This window comes from Alosa pseudoharengus, unplaced genomic scaffold (assembly GCF_046254945.1).
Source record: "Alosa pseudoharengus isolate Yale_2024_CS ecotype anadromous, Long Island Sound unplaced genomic scaffold, YU_APseudo_1.1 YU_APseudo_1.1_scf_8, whole genome shotgun sequence".
In the NCBI taxonomy this organism is placed as follows: Eukaryota; Metazoa; Chordata; class Actinopteri; order Clupeiformes; family Clupeidae; genus Alosa; species Alosa pseudoharengus.
Window position 1 is genome coordinate 35,405,558 of NW_027468870.1, and position 7,500 is coordinate 35,413,057.

At 45.5% G+C, this 7,500-nt stretch overlaps 1 long non-coding RNA gene across 1 annotated transcript in view; it reads left to right on the plus strand.

Moving 5' to 3' along the window:
* The first annotated feature begins 6,225 nt into the window (after window positions 1-6,225).
* Window positions 6,226-7,500, plus strand: part of LOC143112189 (uncharacterized) — a 2,834-nt gene continuing 1,559 nt past the window's right edge. The window contains exons 1-2 of the long non-coding RNA XR_012984690.1: window positions 6,226-6,428; window positions 7,213-7,384. This is a non-coding gene — a long non-coding RNA (uncharacterized LOC143112189). The remainder of the gene's footprint in view (window positions 6,429-7,212; window positions 7,385-7,500) is intronic.

Here is a 7,500-nt window from a genome sequence, read left to right on the forward strand (position 1 = left end):
TTACATGCTGTCACACCCGCTCCCTAAAGACAGATCAAGTGAACAGACGATGGAACACATGAGAGTATGAGAGGGGCCTGCCTGCCTCCAGCACTGATGCCATGCCTCCTCTCACCTAACCCACAAGGCTGCACCTTTGTGCGCTCTGCTATCAGTCTTTATGAAGGAGCAGCTAGGATTCTATGGCTGTGTGCTTATGGGTGAAAAACACACCGCTCTGCTGGAAAGTGATCTAGCATTTCCCTTTTCTCTCTCTTTCCTGCTTTCCCACCATCCTTGATCTCCTCTGGACTGGCTGTCACTTGGTATGTCAAGCATAAGTGTGTGTGTGTGTGTGTGTGTGTGTGTGTGTGTGTGTGTGTGTGTGTGTGTGTGTGTGTGTGTGTGTGTGTCCGTGTGAGTGTATGTGTTTATGGGTGTGTTTGATTGTGTGTGTGGCTGTGTGTGTGTGGGTGTGTCTCAGTGGAGACTGGACAGTTTGGAGTATCCCAAGTATGAGTCAAACATGTGTTTTCCTAGACTTAGGGAAAGCAGTACTGTTTCACACCAAAAGAAACATTTACTCACTCAATGATACATTCATAAATAAATTGGGCAATCTTGTGGTCCTCACAATTTGAAATACTGACAAAAGCGTCCCACTCTCCATTCAATCCAGCCAGACCCACATCAATCCCTGCCCCGGCAGTCCAGTCAAAAATAGCTCTCCAATTGAACAAAAACAGTATTTTTTTATCGGTTTAATGTGTGCGTCTCTCCCCCTTTCCTTTTCCTTATGAAAACATTTTCTTTGCCACTCACCCTGTGACTGAAACCCTATACACTTACAGCCATGCAGAAACATCACCCTCCCTCTTGATATACAGCACACACTCTCACACACACACAAAGAAAAATGGAGAAAAAGAAAAGAATGCCCTGTGAAAGAGATTAAAAATTGGTTTGTCAGAACAATTATTATCAAATTATTATTTCTACCCAAGATTTATATTACTATTTCCTTTGTTATTGTTATCAATGAGGAGAGGCAGTTTATCTTCAAACTTTCTTGGTAGCAGTACTTCCACTGGTGTGGGAGATGGAGAGGGAGGCACGACTCAATCTAAATATGAGAGATTTCTCAAGGTCCCAGGGCTCCAAGCAGACGTACTGATCTGAATTCTCCTGGAGCTCCTGACTCACTGAGGCAGAAAGAGAAGCTGTGGCATTTCCACCACTGATGTCGCCCGTCTGAGCGAGTGAGCGAGCAAGCACACACGCAGAGGACAAGCCGGAGCTTCCCAACCAGCCAGCCACACACACACACACACACACACACACACACACACACACACACACACACACACACACACACACACACAAGAGCAGCCAAGAGGTGCTTAAAATAGGTGAGGCTTTGTTTCTCTCACTCTCTCTCTCTCTCCCTTGTACCTATCTCCCTCTCTCTCTCTCCCCATCTCTCTCTCTCCCTCCCTCTCTCTATCTCTCTCTCTGCCTGTCTCTCTGTCCCTCTCTTCCCTGACCGCGTCGGCCCACTAAATGACAGGAGGAGAAGCATCACACGCACAGGTCCTCGGGAAGCCGGGTTTGGAGAGGCAGAGGAGCCTCCATAATCGCCACTTGACCTCAGCCCGGCGGGGTCACCTGACCGAAGCGGTTACTTCTGCTCTCCGGAGCCACACCACAAGACCCAGCCAGAGGGTTCCGAGTGTTTACGCAACAGATGGGAAGAGAGAGGGAGAGAAGAGAGGGAAGAGAGGTGGAAAGATGGAGAAAAAGAGGAGGGAAGGAAGGATTGATTTTGACTTTCCACGGCCCTGGCCCCTCTCTTTCCTCCTCTCCTCCTCTCCTTTCCTCCTCTCCTTTCCTCAGCAGGCTGAATGCATTAGCCTATGTGCTCAGCTAAAGTGTGCTGCAGCGAGGAGTGTGGGGTCCACAGCCATCACTCCAGGAGCCAGCCAGTAGCGTTGCAGCGGGTGCAGCATTGCAGGGAGCGATATTGCACACTATAGATAAATGAGTCATACTTCAGAGTGCATGTTCAGTGGAGGGAGAAAGAGAGAGAGAGAGAGAGAGAGAGAGAGAGAGAGAGAGAGAGAGAGAGATGCAAAGGCCCTTAGGTATGTGTAGGACTTCAAAATGACCTATCAACTGGGAGCCAATAATTAGAAAACTCGCTGAAAGTGCTCTCCTTTTAATTGGTTCATGCGATCATTCAATTAAACTCTGAGGTACTGAGGACTTAGCCTGGATGACTGATCTTTCAGTGGAAGAACAAAATACCACCGGCCCCTTCCGAGAAACACAGCAAAGATCATGTTGGGTTCTGGCCATTCCAGGGTGGAGTTGAGTTCAGGTTTTCCAACAGAGAGACAAATAAAACAGGCCTGTTGTTTGTGCAGGTCTGCCCCTGTGTGTAGCCCCAGTCAACCCAGCCCCCTCTTCTCCTCTCCTCTCCTCTCCTCTCTTCTCCTCTCCTTGTCTCTCCTCTCCTCTTCTTTCCTTGTCTCCTTTCCTCCTTTCCACTCATCTCGTCTCCTCTCCTCTCTTCTCCTTTCTTTTGTTCTGTTCTGTTTTTCTCCTCAGAGTACAGCAATATAAAACACACTTTTTTAAACGTTTCAATGTGTTTCTGTCTCTTTCAGTTTTGATAAAGTTCACCACCTCTCTCGCTCTATTTTCTTCAATGACCCGTGAGGGGTGTGTGTGTGTGAGAGTGTGTGAGTGTGTGTGTGTGTGTGTGTGTGTGTGTGTGTGTGTGTGTGTGTGTGTGTGGTGGGGGGTTGTAGTTGATGTTTCAGGGTACATGATTACTAGCTGACTGGTTTTCTGCCAGCGCTGGGGGTTCCGGGCCAGAGTGTTGCTGCTCATCAAGTCTTTGATTTCGTCAGGGGTAGAAAAATGTCAAGCGAGAGCCAATTTTGATCAAACTCAGCTGGCTGCTTTCAAAAACATGCTGTGTGTGTGTGTGTGTGTGTGTGTGTGTGTGTGTGTGTGTGTGTGTGTGTGTGTGTGTGTGTGTGTGTGTGTGTGTGTGTGTGTGTGTGTAGTGTTTATGTGTGTGTGTGTGTGTGCATGTGCATCAGTGCAGTTCTGTGTCTGTGTGCGTGCGTGCATCTCCTGCCTCTCCCCATCCATTGCCCCCCCCCCCCCCATTACCATAGCAGTTCCACCCATGTATGATGATAATTAGCATTTTATGGCTAGAGTGTACCCGATCACTCATTAAGGATGAATCATTTCAAACAAATCATTTGAATCCCCAAGTGGCGCTGCCTCGGCCAAGTCTTCCTGCCTTTCTGCCTCCCTGGAGTGCCCAGTCCAGGACCTTTTCTCTTTTCTCTGCCCTTTTTCTCTTCTTCTCTGCACTTCTCTTCTCCTCTATTCCCTTCTTTATGTACTTCAGCAATGTCTACCTGCTGCACTGCTGTCAAAACAGGCTTCTTTATCCAGAGCAAAGCCTAGGGGCAGGTACTGTAGACTTAAGCTACATCTTGTATGACCTTTGCTTTTTGGACATTTTCAAAGCAATGTCCAGCAACCATCCGATATTTCCCCCCACTCGGATGCAGTCTCCCAGGGTGAACTGCAGAGAAACGCCTCAAGTCTTCGAGATGGTAAAACAACAGCTAGACCTTCACTCTTTCCCTCAAAAGGGAAAAAAGTCTGGACTGTGACTTTGAAGTTTTTTAAAGTCTGGAGATAAAACTCAGGAAACCTAGCAGCTTGAGGTAAAGACAGGTGGTGAAGGAAGAGGCTCTGAAGCAAAGCAAGAGAGAGAGAGAGAGAGAGAGAAAGGAAGACAGAGAGAGGGAGAGGGTGTGTGTGTGTGGGGGGGGGGGTGTCAGTGGACACTGATGGCCAGTGAATAGCTCACCGCTCAGCGTGATCTGTGGTCAGTAAATGTGTTTGTTTTCCACTACCCCGAACCCACATCCTGAGGAGAGAGAGAGAGAGACAGAGAGAGAGAGAGTGCCTTCGAAAAAGGAAACAACATCGACGAGGCAATTAGAGTCATGGCCACCCAACAAACACAGCATTCCACTTCCTCCTCCCTCCCCTCCGCCTCAAACCTTTAGATGCTGACACTTTCAAAAGCCTCCATTTGCACCGACAGATGGCTCCATGTCTAATGGCATTAATTGCATCACACAGCCTGTATGTTTTATATGGTTAGCACGCATGCTTGGGGATATAAATACACTTTCCCTACGTCTCTGATGTTTCCTCCCTTCATCTTGTGACTTGTCATCCATCTGCGTCGTCTCTTTCTTCATCAGTCATTCGCTCGCACACGTTTCCTCTGAATATACGCTGAGCGCAGATGCCCACCATTGTATGCCATGTGTGTGTGTGTGTAGATGCAAAGCGAAAGGTGCTATTTTTGAAAAACGCTTGAAGTATTTTCAAATCCCCCAAGCCATTCATGCTGAAGGGTGTCAAGCATGGCCAGGAATGTTGATCAACTTTTTGAAGCCTTTTATATCTAAGCGCTATTGTTTTCTTCCCCACCCGCTGGGAAATCTTTATCATGCTTTTGCTGGTTTCATCCAGTTCTGCTATTGTCTCTTAGCACCACCTGTGGATTTTTCTAGATTTTTACCTTTTTATATCTCACAGTCTGACTGTCAGTCTGTCTGTCTGTTTGTCTGTGTTTCTCTTTCTTCTGAAAGCATCAGATAGTTGTGCAGCTATATCTGACTGTGGTATCGTACCAGTGGAAGTGCAGTGGGTGTTTTGTCCGTCCGCTCAACACAGTTGCAGACGGAGATGAGCCCTTGTGGTGCTTTCATGTCACACAAACAAACAAAGCATTAAATCACAGGAGCTTGAGGGTGGACCGCAAAGACACTTCCTGCCATGAGAGAAGAAGGGAAAAAACAATAGTCCTCGTCTTGGGACCTCGCTGTCTCTGTCTCCTTGTCTCCTTTTGTTCCTCCGCTTTCCACATTGTCTTTCTTTCACTCCCTTCCCCTCTCTCTCTCTCTCTCTCGCTCTCTCTCTCTCTCTCTCTGTCTGTCTCTCTACTGCTCTTTCTCCACTCCTTGTAAATTCCACATTTTAAAAAGGAAGGCTGTTATTGAGGGAACAGGCTTCGTGGCCACTCGAGCCTCAGAGATAATTAGAAAGCCAAACAATGTTATCAGGAAGTGGTTCATGCTGCCTGCCTGTGAGATGGCCACAGAGACCTCCCAATGGACATAATTGGCTTTGTGCATTCGCACCAAGTTCAGAAAACAAACTTTGAGATATGATCTGTCACTGCAGCAAATGAAAGAAGCTGAAGCTTGTGTCCATCAATTTCGTGCAAATTGTTTCTATTTTTTTCCATTGCTTTTCAAAAGATTCCTAGGTAAACATTATCAGCACCGGAATGTTTGGAGCTCTGTCCATGCGTGACGAGTAAGTGTACGGCCAGGGATATGTGTGTGTGAGTATGTGTGTGTGAGTATGTGTGTGTATGTGTGTGTGTGTGTGTGTGTGTGTGTGTGTGTGTGTGTGTGTGTGTCTGTGTCTGTGTCTGTGTCTGTCTGTCTGTGTGTGTGTGAGAGTGTGTGTGTGTGTGTGTTTGAGAGTGTGTGTGTGTGTGTGTGTGTGTGTGTGTGTGTGAGAGAATGTGTGTGTTTGTGTCTGTGTGTGTGTGTGTGTGTGTGTGTGTGAGAGAGAGAGAGAGAGTGTGTGTGTGTGTGTGTGTGTGTGTGTGTGTGTGTGTGTGTGTGTGTGTGTGCACTCTCAGAAAAAAAGGTACGCAGGGGTACAAGTATTAAACCTTCAGGTACCAAATTGTTCCTTTCAGTTTGTTGTACCTTGACAGATACAGGACTGAACCTCTGTGATACAATGCTGTACCTTTCAAAGTACAAGATTTGTGAAAGTACATGTTTGTACCATATGATTTTGTACCCATGAACTAGAGCTATTAGTCATGCGTCAGCCAATCAGATCGCCAGTCCTGCTAGAACTCTCGACCTCGCCAAAAATAAAAACATGGAGGATGATTCTGAGAAATGGTAGAGGATTATACATTTATTTAAAAAGTTGGGCTAGATTATGATTTTGTTTTGAAAATGAGATGAGAAATATGGATTGAATAGTCTAAAAATCCTGTTTTTACAACAAACAAATTTGTCAGGAGTGAGGTTGACGATGTGTGTACTGTACCAGCTAATAAGTTAGCAAGCTATCGTCAGCGGTCATCAGTCAACGCAACGGACAGTGCTGCGTACTGCAGGCGCCGTAGCGTCGGCACGGGCGTCAGTGTTTGGAGTGTTCCATAAAGATTTTAACGGTCGGTGCCGTGGGTCGGGCTGAGCTGAGGCAGGGAATCTGAATGATGTCTCTTGCTGCGCTGACAACCGAAGACCTTCTGCAGCAACTTTCTAAAGGTGGATTGGACGTAACCGTAAATGAGAGAAAAAAATTCATAGGTGAGTAAAGTAGCTTTTTTAATAATTGTCAATAGCGTTAAACTTTTAACAGGACTTCGTGTGGTATAATATCTATCTAGCTAACGTTACTAGATGGAACCTAGAAGCTAGGACGAGCTGCTAAGGTCTCTTAGCTCCCTGTCAATCTGATTTATGCATGCATTAAGTAACATTACTTAGTGCTTTGGTGACATTTTAGCGGATTTGGGATCATGTCAAGTGTTAATTTAAGCCAATGTTAGAGCTAGCTAGTTGGCTAGGTAATCAGTCGTGGTCAATGGTAGAAAAGTTATAGCTAACTTGGGAAGCTATAGCGCTACATTGGCTACCAGACTGGTTAGCTAGCTGACGCCACATGCTTTTGGTAGAATTAACGTCAACTTCCCAGGCTTTATGTAACGTTAGTTTCCTGTTTTGGCTCTCATAAAGATGTTGAAATAACTGCTATACAATAAAAACGGTAACACAATGGCAATATAGCTGCTAATATTGTTTAGTTAAACATCAGTCATACATTGAGAACTTATGATTGCATTTGTATAACTTAGTGTTGGTAGCATCAAGGCCGTTTCAGTTCATCAGTTAGCCAGCCACGTGGTTGGTGAAGGCTAGCGCTGACCTTGCTGACTTGATGGTTTAAGTTCAATGGTGAATTAATGGTAATGGTAATTTTTCACAGGTTAGTTTAGGTTCTGTTCGTGCAAGGGATGTGAGTTTGTAGTGTCTAACTAGTTATATTAAATGCTGTTTTGTTTTTGAAATTGTTTTGTTTTTTCTTTTTCAGAATATGAAGTGGATGGGGAAACTGTTAATGGTGGCCTGACGAACCTTATGATTTCCCAGCTCTTTGAGGGGTTCTTCAAAAAGCAAGTAGCAGTAAAGTTCATCAACCTGATCTCTCAGCCGAAAACAGAAATTTGCGATGTTGCAGCTCCTGCTTCAATGTCTGAATCAAGGTGGGTTTTTAACTTTTTTATCTTTGGATTCTTTGCAACAGACTGGATTTCAATAAACATATTAACTGTAGAGAGCAATAATTGTGTCTAACTATGGTGTGGTGTATTTACAAGCC